This window comes from Agelaius tricolor, unplaced genomic scaffold (genome assembly GCF_023055355.1).
Source record: "Agelaius tricolor isolate 1412-34295 unplaced genomic scaffold, bAgeTri1.0.p SCAF_3, whole genome shotgun sequence".
Taxonomy (NCBI): Eukaryota; Metazoa; Chordata; class Aves; order Passeriformes; family Icteridae; genus Agelaius; species Agelaius tricolor.
Window position 1 is genome coordinate 45,175,660 of NW_027269263.1, and position 15,814 is coordinate 45,191,473.

General features: G+C 37.1%; 1 protein-coding gene across 1 annotated transcript in view; it reads right to left on the reverse strand.

Annotated features, from left to right (window-relative positions):
- TFEC (transcription factor EC) overlaps window positions 1-14,941 on the reverse strand; it is a 65,104-nt gene extending 50,163 nt beyond the window's left edge. Inside the window, exon 1 of the mRNA XM_071423687.1 lies at window positions 14,857-14,941. The gene's annotated coding sequence lies outside the window, so the exon portion shown is untranslated. The remainder of the gene's footprint in view (window positions 1-14,856) is intronic.
- Between the last annotated feature and the right edge of the window lie 873 nt (window positions 14,942-15,814).

Sequence of the window (15,814 nt, forward strand, 5' to 3'; positions counted from 1 at the left end):
TGCACAGCACCAAAATGGTGTGCTGTGAATGTTAATGCTAAGATTTAGTAACTGAGTTTATTAGTATTAACGAATTTATTTAATTATCAAGTGAGTTAATTAGCATTTTGCAGCATAATCAGTAGGCCATGTTACAGAGAGAAGGCAAATGCTAGTCTCTGTGGTCTGGCTTAAGAAGCTGGCAGATGAAACTATGATTCCATCACACACGCAAAATAAAGTATGAATCAATTAACCTGATTTTTATCAGGAAGCTAAAAGTACAGAAATATTGATTGGCCAGCATCATCACCTACCTGAGTGCCTGGACTTCTATCAGTTTTGTCACCTTTACACAACAGCATTGCCCCAGAGCCTGGGCACCCAAACACAGAGCAGCAAACAAGAAAAGACTAGAACAAATCTGGCCATGAATAATGGATGTCCATGTATATCCTGTCAGTTTGAGGGGAAGAAAGGAGAAATGGTTCATAAGGGCATTTCCTTAACTCTGGCTGGAATTTCAGTAAAAGAGGAAGAAACGATATAGAACTTTAAAGGAAAGAAACTTTCTATCTGTGTCTTAAATGCACTATTAGCTGAAGAATATGTGCTAGAAGAAATCAATAGCATAACAGTATGGCTGTGTTAGCAGTTTCCTTCAGTCTTTTTGTCATTCTGTCATCACTGTTGCCATTCAAAAGCCCACAAAGCCTAAATGCTTTGTGACACAGAACTCTTCCTATTGTCACAATTTGTTATTATTGTAATCTGAAATGAGATAATTATCTTCAACATCAAACACTACAAACACTAGAGTTATTCTCAATCCAGTTCACAATCACAGGTTTTTTAGCACTATCTCAAAGTAGCTTAACAACAGAATTCACTGAGATTTACTCAGGCTCATCACATTTTCGTTTACTGGATGCAGAGCATATACCTAAGACAGTTAAATTTTGGTAATACTCCTATTTTTCTCACTCAAGTCCAGATTTTATCCTTACATTAGTGGCCCTCAGGACCATCCTACTGAATTAGCAGATGGATAAGTGCTTGTCAGAGCAAGAAAGGCTTTCTTACAGAAAACTAACACAAAGTACAGCATAGGTAGACATGGCTTCAGACTATAGCTGTGCTGATGTCTGAGATTTTCTTTCCTTTTCATTGCTTCTTTGACCACATATGCATGAGTGCACAGCCCACAATTAGTCAGGATGATCTCTTTATTAGGCAGGAGTATCCTTCTCTAAAGATTACAAAACCCCACTACTTGAAGTGTAAAATTGCTGCTGTCCTTCCTCACGGCTGGATTTCCAGCAGAAGAATTTAGCTTGTCACATTAATCCATGAGTCTCCAGCCCAGCTAATTTAACCTACATTTTCAATGATTTTTATGTAGACTACTAAAGTTTCATATTCACTTCCAAAATACTATTTCAATTATTGTTGATTTTCTCTCTTCAAAAGCATTTATAGTGCAGTTCAGCGGAAACTTCCATTTTACAAGGTAAATGAAAAGGTCCTTTTCAGTTATGTCAGCAAACCCCTTTTCCCCTGTAAGATCACGGTAAACCTTGAATAAAAAACTAAGCATAGTCGTATCAACAAAGAATATTCAAGTCACCTGAGATTTGCAAATGGTATTATCCTCCTATTTACTGGAAAGCTTTGAGGCAATATTCAGAGTAGATGAAAGAGGAGGATATGCTGACTCAGGATGAGTAGCCACAAAACAAGAACTGGGATTAGTAAAACTATGAAAGGGGAAAACACTATGACCAATTAAAAATGGAAAATTTACACCATCTAGATTAAGCTGATAATGTAAGGAGAAAAAATAATAGACCTTCATAAAAAGCTATCAGAATAAAAAGCAATAGAAAAAACATTAAGATCACTTTCTACTTAGAAGGTATTTTGGATCTCCCTCTATTCCTAACCATAATACTTGAGAGCAAAAATAAAGCCCCCAAAAGAAATAAGCAGAATAAAACTAATGTCCTGGCAACATATGAAACAAATATCTTCTCAGTAGCTGGTACAGAGCTGTGTTTTGGATTAAATCTGAGGATAATGTTGATAATACACAAATGTTTTAGTTGTTGCTAAGTAGTAGATACTCAGGGACTTTTCAGTGTCTCTGCCAGTGAGGAACTGCACAAGAAGCTGGGAGGGAGTATAGCCAGGACAGCTGACATGAAACGCCCAGAAGAATATTCCACACCACAAAACACCATGCTTAGTATATAAACCTTGGAGATTTACCTGCAGGGGAGAGCCAGTTGTGGCTCAGAGACAGCATCATTCAGCAAGTGGTGAGCAGCTGCATTGTGCATCACTTGTCCTGGGTTTTATCTCCCTCTCTCCTTCTCCTTTCTATTACAATTATCAAAAGTAGTATTAGTATTGTTGCTCTTGTTGTTCTTGTTGATTTTATTATCTCTTATTTGCTTTAATTATTAAACTTTCTCTATGTCAACCCATGAGTTGTATTTTTTTTTCTTTTCTTTCCTTTCTGATTTTCCTCCATGGAAAATGGGTGGCAGGGGAAGGGGAAGTGAGCAAGCAGCTACGTAGTATTTAGTTGCCTGCTGGGCTTAAACCACAGCAACTGTAAAGGAAAAGAAAGATTAGTCTGTCATCATAATGAAAACTAAACAGCCTTAACAGAATAAAAGAAAAACTGGAGAAGAGAAGACTTCTGTGTATTTGTACAGAACAAAGGGCCCTGATGTTAGACATGAAGCTCAAAACACCACAGGAGTATATCAGCCAGAAAGTTCTTTACCAGCATGAGCTGGGAATCATACAAAAGACTACCAGCAAAACAAGAAACAGTCATAGTCCCAGTAGGGGTTTTGATCATCTTATGGATCCAAACAATGTGCTTGTTTTGTTGCTAAGGTTTTCTTCAAGGTGGTAAATTTTGGCCAAACAGAGATGGGCAGGCAAATAATTTTAAGATTTTATTCCTTCGTTAAAGAAAATTTCAGCCTGTCTATCTCAAAAACAAGACAGTACCAGCAGCATGGCTTCACTGTTAAGAGGATGCACACAGAAACTTATTCGACATATATTTTTTGCCAAAGTATGAAAAGTGTGTGTCCACTGTGCAAAAACTACTGTGGATTGGAGGGGAATAGTGTCACATGGAAAAGAAGTCTTGGGAAGCAACTATGTTTTTTACTAACTATACTTCAAATACTGAGCAGTTAGCAACCTGGTAATTTTGGTTTTTGGCCGAGGAGCCACATTAAGAGCCACAGAAAATTCCAGTTAACATTTTTAATCTTGATTCCCGTTTACAGATCTCAATTTCAGTGTATGGCGTGTCCAGTGGTCCTAGGATTTAGACCACAGTAAAGAGAATTATGTGTTAGAAGAGAGGTAAAAATGGATATTAATTTCCTAAACCTACTTTTAAGGTCCACCATTTGGGAGGTCTGATATAAGACACTCTGGGATGTGACAGATAGAGAAAAAAAAGTCTGCACAGCAGCAAGACAAGTTAAAATGATTCATGGTGCCCATGGCTGCTGTACAGTAAAATTCTAAGTCATTTCACTATAGGCTTCAGACATGGACACTGTCTCTGAAGTCTACATACAACCCATCACATGTAGAGATTTTTTACAGCCTGATCACTGACACAAATTACATATTCTGTGTTATAGCTGAACAGTAAAATCAATCAGTATTGAAATAGGGTATATATTGCAGATGAAAAATGGGAGGCATCTAGGGGCTCTCTACTAGTGATCAACAGATGTTGAAGTCCTCGGCCCGTGTCTCCTTCCCCCTATGTCTGAACTCAATAGCTTTAGGAATACAGATAACACAGAAGGTGGACACAAAAGCAGAAAGTGATTTGTAGAATGGTAAGAAATAAATGTATTTAATAAATATTAATTTTCAATTATTCCTTCCATTTTTCTGTTCCTCTACAACTTTTTATAAATGCATAGTTCTTGATTCCAAATAGGAGGGATTACCTGCTTATTTCCAATTCCCAAATTTTCCTGTTAACTAGCAGCTTACTTTATCTCTATTTCCATCCATCTCATTAGAGGTGGGATGGTGAAAGTGTTGGTTTCAGTTTTATCATTGCTTATAGGTACAAGATATCCTTATCCTTGCTAATACCTTTCTAGGCCCTGATCCTACAACTACTTAGAGTTTCTATTATGTCCTGTGAAGGGCTTTCACTGATTTCAGGGAAAATAGTCATATGGACAATTGCTTGTAGGACTGGAGCTTTCATCAGTAATTTTCCAGAGCATCTTGCATTAGTGAGCTATGAAAAAAGTCTTTAAGTGTACCATGCTACAGTTTTGTGGAAAAGAAGTAATATTCTATCCCTATTTACATTGCTGAGAATCGATCATGCAACTTTAAATAGCCAAACAATATGTATGTCTTGGAAGAAGTAAGACAACTGGCATTTCTTGGCTTAAGTTAGCATTTTTTAATCACCAGACCATGATGTGGCTCCACTACACTAGGTTCTTCTTGAATGCAGCAAAACAGTCATGCCATTCACAGGAAAATCACTCTTTCCACAGTACTTGCCAGTAACTTAAATTACAGTGGATTGGCACTCAACAGTACTGTGTATTCCCTGCCCTTGCTACATTTTCCCTATATGGCCTTGAGCAAAACTTTGAATCTCTTTTCCTTGATAAATTTGAATAACTGTATCTATTTATCACTATTAGTATATCTTTTTCATCTCGGAAAATTCTGAGGGCAACAATTATTCCAGTCCCCTTGGGAAAATGTCACCACCTCTTCACTGGGATCTTGAGCTGAAACATTTCTTATTCTTCTACAGCTATTACTACTACAATCACCACCACCACTAATAATAATAATACCTTGCTTATTTGCAGTAAAAAACAAAAACAAAAAACAGATTAAGCAACTTTGTTTTTCAAAATACAATATGAGGCTTTGAGACTAAACATAAAAATTCAGTCTTTCTCCTGCATAATAACCCATAAATCCCTGTTAAGAAATTGGTAGTTTATAGACAAGACTAGAGAGGCAAATACTTTCTTGCCATTGTAAGATTTATTCTCTCAGTTTATCAGAAAATTAATTGTTATGTCACAAGAAAATTCACCACAGCCAAGATATTTTCTTTTCTAATTAATGAAACACTATAATATTTTCTCGAAAATATTTACAATATTTTCATCTATAAAGGCTTCAAAAGAGTATATAAAACTCTAGATATAGCTTGTCATTTTGTCCTTTTATTGATAGAACATGATGTTTCTATCCTTAACTAGTAATGTCTTCTCTGCTCATGTTTATGCAAAACTGATTTTTTGGAAGAGAAGGGAAAAAAAGGTACTGTAACATCAGAAGGAAACATCAAAGGACTAGTGGCAACATCTTAAGGCTTTTATCAAAGTAGTAAGGGAATGCATTAAAGCAACAATATATGTAGCGTACAAATGATAGGCCTATCAAATTCAACAGCATGTCTGATGAATATAGAGGACACATTTTTGCACACATTCTTTGTTTTAAAAGAAAGAGTTTATCAGTGGTTTTGCTTTCAAAACTGTGAAAGAAAAAAATATTTATACATGGGTCTTTAGGTTGTGTCATCTAATGTAGCTGCAGTGGAGCCACAGGCAGCCAAGCCCACTTACACCTGATGACAAGTTACACTTTTTATATTTTTCAAAGTCTGTGTCTTCAACACATACACACAAAATGTATTTTGGGCTTTTTATTCCCTTTCACTTTTATACCTATATGAGAGCTGTGTAAGAAACTACTGGGACCTGGCATAATGAATAAGATGTGAAGATAGTTCTAGTAGCTCAGAACAAGTCTCTTATGAAATGGTGGAGCATGCCCACAAAATACCTTTCTGTCAATTGTTTCCCAAAAAATGTTTCAAGAGTCTCTGGGTTGGCTTCACTTATTAGGGAAATGTTGTTCTTTTTTTTCCTTTTTTACCCTAAAACTTAAATTTAAAAGCTTTGTTTATACAAGCAGCATCACCACATGATAAATTCCACAACAAAATTATAGCCCCACCTTGACCCTTAACCTCTGTGTGGAGCACAGATGCCTCTTGGGTTCAAATTCATGTGTTTTGCAGCCTACTGTAGGAAAAAATATAGGTTATGAATCTACCCCAGGAAGACATGGCTGTGCTCCCAATCCTTGCAGTAGTGGTCAGCTTCAAGGCCCAGGTAAGCCCAGCACCCAACACCACAGCTTTTGGTCCCAGGAAGTCCATCAAATGCTCCTAATATTTCACTAATGCTGCCATTACTATGCATTGATGGATAATAAACATTCACAAGTTTTACAACTAAAATAACTAAGAGTTCCTACACAGGTAATTCAGATACAGTTAAGATCAAAGCCTAGTTCTATGTGTGTGTTCACACAACACGTCCATACATGCACACATATATGTATCTGTGTATAAATGTATGTATTTTAAAGGCCTAATCTCAGTCATAGTGTCAAGAATTTAGGAGTAAGCCTGCCCTTCATAGCAGCAATAGCAGCAAGACAATATACATGGAGGCAGAAGAACAAGTAATGTCCTTAATAAGACACTTTTCCAGTTAGTTTATGTCCACGTAAAAAAATGTTCTAGGTCTAGTTCTGTGAAATTGTTCCTGTTGGATCATCATTACAACAGTTATGTTTTCCAGGATCCTTGAACCCTGCTCAGGAAGAGCCAGGAATAGCTAACAAATGTTCAGCATCACTAAACCACCTCTGCATGTCTGCTTGACCCCCCACTGATGTGCCATGAGTGTGTTGCTCTGGGTAGGGTGCTGTAGGGATGCTGAGCAGCTCTTGATTTAGCAACTCTTACAACATATTTATGGATCTGTAGGCTGAAAGCTCACAGACAGATACTAGTCCACATGGAGGTGAATAGCAGTGGATTAAAATTAGCATAGGAACTTGGAAATCAGAAACCTCAGCTGCTGGAGTATTACTGCAAAGTATAGAATTTAAAAAACAATCTGATGATTCATCTTCACTGTGTCATTTTTATTTGCTTTTAATAAGGGCACTCTATTTTTCATTATAGGATGTGACAGAGCTGGAGTGTATTTAAGGCTGGCACCAGTGCCTGTACAGACAGATACCAGAAGGTTTTTCTGGGGTAAGAGGCTAAAATTCAGGAATAAGTTATTATTCTTGAAAGCATAACTGAAGTTCATGGGAAATCCAGGATATTTGCTTATATGCATCAGATATCCAGACTGATGAATGCTCACAACAGCAGGAATTTATGGACCTTCCTTTCTCATACTTCTTCTGTGAGCCCAATACAAGATGATTTTTTTCACTTCATAACTCATAAGTTCTCTACCCATTTATGCTACTTCAAAATATCAGCAGGCAAAATCTGTCCATTAGAGCTGATTGCTATTTATGTATAGCCTTATAGCAGCATAAAGCAGTAGTGGAGCACATGAAAGGAACAAAATGTGGTCCCAACCCATCACACTACTTGCACCTACTTTCAGGCATCCTGACAGGCCAGTACCTGCCACCACCTGGATCCATACAGCTGCAGCCCCCAGTAGCCACGTTATTCCTTAAATCTTGTGGTATGTCAGAAACCCTTCACACTGTACATTTTGAAAATTTGGAAGAGAATTTCAGGCTCTGTCCCACATTGCAGGCTGCTCAGGAGGCATAATCAGCCAATAGTTAGAACCACCATGTGGAGGGTGGTAATACAACGTGTCACATTTCCTGCTTTTTTGAATACGCTGGAATATTTAAGGCTCCTATAGTGAAATTCTGATTTTGGAATAAATTCTGAAATTTGTTTCTGTAATGCTGGTAAAAATCGAATATATAAAAGCCTCTGATAAAATTGAGGAACTGAAAAGGGATGAGAAATTTAACACCCATTTCTGTCTTTTGAAGTGCTTGATTGTTATTGCATTACATGTGCATTACACATTTATGAAAGATGTAACAATAAATACAACTCTGAGCTAACAAGAGAAAAGAAACAGTCTGGGACTACACATTCCATGCCTGTTAACTGCCTTGCTATATGGTCCTCTGTGCTTGTGGGAAGTCATGTTTTAGAAACATTCATGGAGGTATCCAGCAGAGAACATGATATTCTTTTCAGTAGGCTTACTCATAGACCAGCAACAGCTAATGAAATAATGTCAACTTTTTAAGAATATTCAGAGCTCTTTTGTTAGTAAAAAAAAAAAAAAGCAGGCATTATAATAGCCAGCCATTATGTAGGCTGGCACCAACTGTTCAACTTTTCTAACAGATAAAAATAATTGTGTGCAAATTGTTTTGCTCATGAAAGTGAGACAGATGTAGGAAGAGGTCAGACAGACACCACAACACTTGCACCCCACCTCAGGCTCCACCTGGAACACCAGTTATTCAATTACCAGGGCTGACCTCTACAGTCCACACAACCTTATGCAGCTTTGCACAGTAGGGTTATGTGGATAATGGTTATACAGCACGTTTGTAGACCTGCATCTTTCAATGTAGGAATGTTGAAACAACAGTACTCAACAAGGTTGAGACTAAAAAAAAGCTAATATTTTCCCATATGGGCTAGGTTAGATTCAAAATTTTATGTGAAGTTTTACACTCCCAGAACAGGTGCATCAAGTTTGCAGTTTCTAAATGTATCTAAGAGGTATGACAAACACACAAAGAATACAAGGATTCCTACTTAAGTGTGGCTTCCTATCTTCTACAAAAGGAGTGGATAAGCTGCTGTTTATGAAGAAAAAGCTGTCTCTGGAAGTCCTACTTTCCCTGCAAAGAGTGATTTTCATTTTTAGATAAGGGAATTCTGAATTTGCATACATAAATGGATGTAGTTGTCTTACAGCTGATCAGGCAGTGCCTAACTTGAAGACATCTGCTACTCCTTTCCCCTCACCATCCTCCCTTCCAAATGAGAGCTCTGTTCCTCAACACAGAGCAAAGACAGACAGACATTTAGAGCATTCAAATATTTCATTTAAATTTTTTATTCTAACTGAAAGTTAGAAGTGGTAAAATAGGAAGTTCTAAATAAGAGTTCTCTGAACTCATTTACTTTAATGTTCCATAACACTCAATTATGCATATTTCTCACTTGCACAAATTGTGCACATCTGTAGGGATATTAAGTGAAGCTCCAAAAACTTTAATAACAATATTTATATGATATTTTTAATTTCCTTCATGCTTTTCCTTGTACTGTTTGACAAAAATGAGCAAAAAAACAATGGTGCACTCAGACTTTCAGTAGCTGCTAAATATGTATATGTTTGAAGCGATCTTATTGAATTTCATCTAATAAATTTGTTGATATTTTAAAGATATAAAATCATGACTGTCCTCAATGACACACAGGTTTTTTGGGAGTTTCCAGCACAGTATGCTGACATAAAAATGGAACATAGCTTAAAATAAAATCTAATTGAAATGGTATGAATCGGAAATGGCAATGTGGAGAAAAATAATGAACCAATGGAATTAACTTGAAAGATCTTTAAACATGAAGTCCTTTGAAAAATACTGATAGAAAAGTGTTTGTGCATAAAAAATAGTCAGCTTAAGCAAGATTCAAACAAACAGAAAATAAATTGTTTCCATTATTTTCTGACATAATTAATTATGGTAATTCCAGAAATTGAATTTGCAAGAATAAAGTTTTATCATTATGTAGGAAGAAGTTACATTATTAAATATAACGGGAAATCTACACTTTGACTTTAACCCTGTAGAAAGGCTTTTTATAATTTAAATATGATTTGAAAGAGGAGGACTTTCTCCTGCATCTTTCTCTGTTCTGTTTCATCTTTATTTAACCCTTTGAGCATTTTGCAGAATGAACAGGATTCATGTGCTTCAAAGAAAAAATTAATTTTGATTAATTCAGTTTGGTTAAAAAGTAGAGGTATTTTAATGTGCTATCATGTTAGTAACTATAAAGATAAGCTAAATTCTTGTTGGTGTTTATAACTGGTTGGACATCTTTTTGCACAGACTTCACTATAAAGCAAGAGAAGCTGCAGACCTGATCAAACATCTGTAGGCACTAAGGTAACTCATACCCTCCCTTTACCTCTGGGAGCTCAGGCTCCCTCAAAATTATTTACTCCTGGGAGGAGAAAGACATTTTTCAGGTTCTGTCTTTTCTCAGGACTTATTTTCAGATAAAGTAACCTTCTTTCCAGCTGTTAAACAGCTCATGGGTGCCCTGAGCAGCAACCAGATCATCCACTCTGAGGAGGAGCAGAAAGCACCCCAGAAACACTAGACAGGCATGTGGCAGAGTCAGTCTCAGCTGCCTGCAGGTCCCTAAAGAGAACAGGAAACTCTCACTGTGCACCAGCTTCACCCAAGACATTACTACTTGAGGGGCTCTTAAGCAGCCAGATAACAGCAGCAGGAATTAAGTTACCCCTGCAACATTTCTGGAACCAGAACTTGAAAATTTCCCACACTGCAGTGGACAGGTTTTGTTTTGTCATCATTAAATATATTCATGCTGTTGAGCTACAGATGCTGTCAATTACATGGTTCTGAAGTTATCTCACATGAGTAAGGTAAATGACCATCCTTATTTTGAATGCTGGTCACATTGTCTGAGATCATGACTTAATATAACTAATTTCATTGAACACTGAGATATAGTAGCTAAGTATCTGAACCTCTTTAATTAAAGTTTCTATGGCATCATAATTTATACAACAAAGATTTGAGCTGTCTTTACCAAATTTCTGCCAGAAAGATAGCCTAGTATTAGAAACTAAAACTGAACAGAGTCCATCCTTAGTTTGAGTTAACAATGGATTCTAAGAAAAAGTAGTCTGAGTCATGCTGTTATTGCTCAAAGTCATTATATTTCACTTTCCTATTTTTAGTCCTTTTTTTAAAATAGATGTCAAGCCCAGAGACTGAAGATTTAGGAACATTGAGATGAAAGAGAAGATTGACTTCTTTTATTAGAAGATCTACTTTAGAACAAGGAGGCAACGTGTACTCAATTCACAGGTTCAATTTTGTGTAGGTAAACATCTGGACTACAGATGTTTTTAAATTGTACGAATACCTTTGTTTTTATTTCACTGCCACATCATTCCTAGTCTTCATCTTTTAAGTCTGCCATCTCATTCATGTTTGTAAATCATTCTCATGTTATTTCTGCATTCTATCCTTTTTTCCCCCAGCGTGAAACACATCTCATGTTGAATGCTGTCAATACAGTCCACTAACAGCTTGCATTTACATTTGCATACCATTTAAGATGCTGCTAAAGCAATTGCAGTTCTGCAAAAATAGCAGAAATTATAAAAGAATATTTCATGTTTCTCAGATATATTGATCACGTTTATGGAATTTGTGAAGAGAAATGGAAATTATGTTGTCCACAGAATGGAAGTTATGAAAAGAAAAAGTGCAAAGTGATGTCAAAAGTATTTCCACATTTTGATTCCCCAAACTATGTGGTAGAGATTCTGAATTTCCACTTAAAGCACTGGCACGATTGGTTCGTATAATAATCATAAGAAACCCAAATTTTCCTGTTTATTTGGCCATTTTCAAATCAGTACAACTGAGAGCATATGAAGTAAAATCTGTTGCTGAACTGGTTTGCCGCAGAATTGTGTTTGGCTCACTGCTTCCCTTAAACAGTCTCTGAAAATTGCTGTAAAACATACTGAAATTTTCTGGCGTGGGTGTTTTTTTTGGGGTTGGTTTTTTTTTGGTTTGGTTTTTTTTTCTTTTAAGGCCTGATTATCTTGCAAAATGTCCTGCACTTCCTTTTCCAGAATAGGCTGAGAAGTCTGACCAGTCTCATCTCATGCTTTGTTCTCCCCTTCTCCATCCCAAACTTTCGGCTATTACTTAAGACTGTGACTTAACAAGGAAGTTCAGAGCAGTATGACAAAATCAATAATAAACTCGATTAAAATTGATCCAAGATACATGGTGAAGAACTTTATCTTAGGACAGTTAGGGTGTATTTCTATGCAAAGACTGAGGGACTGGATCCTTCTGGTAGATGAAGTGCCTCTAACACAGCTTGTGTAGCCATTTAGACTTAATAAATCTCTAAGTAAAGTTTTATCTGAGTTTGGTTGGACTTTAATTCAACAGAATTACTCTTCATTTCAAAGTCACAATTCATTAAATACCCAAAAAAGGGGAAAATTATTTTGCACTACAATATATCACATCATCCCCTAAAGACTTTGTAGCACATGCAGCCATTGCAGGGACTTGAAGAGGGGCATCACACTTGTGTAAAGGCAAACAGCTGGATTGAGCACCCTCTGAAGGAGCAAGGCTTTGAAACATTGTGTGAAACTGAGGAAAACAATAAGTACTTCCTGCAACATGTCTAGCCTGAGACTTGAGAAGCAGCTTCCCCTATCCTAACTTAATTTTTCCTGAAATAAACATCAAACCAGCAGGTTTTGAACACACCTATATAGTCTCTGCCAAGATGAAAAGTTAACAGATCCCAATGGGTATGGCTGCTTGATCAGCAAGGTTATTTTGTGCTTCACTCTGTTGGGCTTTGCAAGTGCTCCTTTACTGAACTGTGGTATAATTATTTCTTGCAGAAAATAGTTTGTTTAGTTCCCAGCCTTGTGCTGACAACAGCCTGCAGCCCTGTGTTTTCACAGCTCAGCAGAATCTATCCCATTGGTACAAGGCCAGTGACAGGCAGATGTAACCACAATATTGACCAGCCCTGCTTACCTTTCATTTAGATGGGCAACATACTGGTACAGTTCCAAGAAGCCTCCCAACAAAAAAGAATGACTGTGAAACAAATCTGGCCCCTTGCTCACTTGCTCCTCACTTACTGCTTCAAGGTGGCTTCACAGCACAACCCTCCTGTGCCTTTTTGCCCAAGGATCCTCACAGTGTTCCTGTAGATTTTGGTGCAGGGAAAGCAACTGCCTGGGAAAGCTCACTGTCTCTGTACTGGCAGTACAACTCTATCAAAGTGAGGCAGCTTAGAATGGCAGATTAAAACAAAACACACCAGCACAACATACAGCTCAAGGGAAACTTTGCCTTTTACCTACCTGATTTAGAAAGTTGTCATTTGCACCTTTGTTTTCTTAAATACATAACATTTACAATTAGGTACACCGTCACACCTGCATTCACCCAACATGACCAGTCACCCAGAGAGAATACAGAAGGGTGTCTCCTGTAAACAAGTGTTATTCCTCACATTTGTCATCTCCTGCTCAGCAGAGGTGTTGGGCATTCCTGACCTTGGGGAACACATAGCAGGTCAACATGAAAAGAAAATTATGGCCTCAAATATAACACTGTTATATTTTTTAAAATTTCTTTTTTTTTTTTTTTTTGCTATGTTTCTTTCATACAAATTCATGTCAGATCCAGAAGGCAAGTTTTGGATTTTAAAACAAATTAGGGAGTTGTGTCCTGATTATGTCTAAAATAGACAAGTGATTTCTCTGTGTTAGATCTTGCTTCTCCACAACAACAACTGGCTCAGCCCACATGTCAGTCTTTTAGAATGACACAGATTAGATGAGCTAACCAGAAGCAGCTTTAGTTTATTATTTGAGATAATTAACTGTGGAATTTTTAGGTTAATCTTGATTTAAAATTAGGCATCTAAATTAATATTCAGTCCTGTCAGTTGCCACAGTAGTGCCAGAATACATTTATGTATAGCTCTCCAAAAGTCAGTTGTTCTGCTCAGCATTTCAGGAAGCATACTGACTTTGATGTGAAAGTATACATTCATTATATTCTTCTGAGAACCACAAAAGTCACAAAAGAGTGCCAATCTCCACTCATCTTATTGTAGACCATGCTCTTAAACCACTCTCAGGCTTTGAAAATTCATTTACATTTTGGACATCCAAATTTGAGAGATTTGTCCATGACTGTGGAGGCAAAAGACCAAGTATCATTAAATTCTTTCGTTACTGAATTTTAATTATAAGTTAGAGGGACAGAGGGGCATTATTAAGGTTTTGTTTTAGATCAGTGAATTTTATTTTCCTTTCCCTTGGGGACAAATTGCCTATATTTAAAATCAAGTTTTTAGTTGTGAATGAATTTAGCTGTCTATACATCCATAAACATGAACTTAACATTTGTACATACAATCATTAAAGTCACTAAAAAGTTCTAAAGTTTCTTTTTAAAGTTCTAAAAAGTTATTTAATAATTAAATATAAAATGAATCCGTGAAAGCAGTAAACTGCACAATGAAAAAATGTGCTGTCATGTGAATATTATTTGAAAAGAGCCTTGCTCTGAATTAATCATCAAAACTTCCACTGAACTCCACTGAAGCTCCGTGTAAATAAGCAGTAATAATAATGTACTCCTTTTGTAGTACAACAAGTTTAATTTTATAGAACAGGGAAATCAAATCTTCTTGTCTCTTCAGAAGGCAGTTTATTAAGTTAATGGTCTAACCTAAACTCATTAGCTATGGTATACAACACTATGGCTATAGAAGTACAAAACTTAATTGTAATGTGGTCCAAATACTGAAGGCAGTGAACTAACTTTTTAACCAAGCAGTCCCTGCGACAAAAATACACTGCAGTGTTAGTGGAAGTTAAGATACAAGCACTAAAATTGTTAATGACTACACCACTGAGCCCTGTTGGGCGGTTGCTGCTCTCACACACTCGCTCAACAGTCGGGAGCTGCCTGCCAGGCTTGGAGGGATTCCTGGGCTCTCCCCAGAGCTGCCACCAGCACTGCGAGGTCCTGCATGCTCTCCTGCAGTCCCTGAACCTGGGTTAGCTCCTGCCAGCTGGTTTTCTCCAACACCAAGAAGTAGAACAATCCCTAGAAGGGGCAATTTCCTCTCCCAGTACTCACCCCAGCTCCTCAGCCATAGCACGGGGGGCAGCCATGACCATACAGTGGAGGTCAGTAATGCCAAGGGAAGCAAGCACAGGGGTTTCACAGCTCCTGCTTCCCTTCCCCTGAAGGGTGGGGACAAAGTTTGCTTCTTAAGGAACTAGTAGAAATTTGCTTCTGTATTTGACTTTCATAGGCTGTTACAGACAGGACAAAGTTTGCGTAACACCACCTTCTTCTCACAAACACACAAACAAATATGGTTTTTTTTGAAGTGAGGTGGAAGTTTTAGGTATTATTTCAACAGTTTAAAATTCTGAAAAATATATGAGAAAACCTGCCCCAGAAGCTATAGCATAATAATATTCATAATATATACATCTCTAGACAAAATTAATACGAGATGAGATGACACTTTCATCACAGTAGGGAGGCTCAAGAAAAGAACTTGAATATGGATCAAGGCTTTCTGTATTTTGTAGGGAAACTCTGGTTTATCTGGTGTTGAGGACACGTTTACCTCAGATTGTGATTAAAAAATTCTGTGATCAGGATAGGCTCATATAATGCAATTAAGTCCTCCAAATTAGGAATAACTAGAAATCACACTAAGACTCCTAAGCTTTTTTTTTTATTCTTACCGTGGTAATTATATCCTAGACCCTAAAGGGAGGCACTTTTTCCTCCTGAAAGCCTAGTTTTAACACTGCTGTAAGTGCTATGGGCATATTTGCATCTTCACATTCTAATACTTTCAAACATAGGGAGTTGCATCCACTGCTTTTTCTCTCACACTGTATTATTCTCTGTGTAATATTAAAGGTTTCATCTAACTCTTTATGAGAGGCAAGTATTGGAGGACACCAGTAATGACAAATGAGGTACAATTAGCATGGCATTTTCCTGGTTTAATTGTTCTTTACTTACTTGAAAGCTACAAAAATACTTTGAAAGTTCTCACAAACAAGTTTTTATT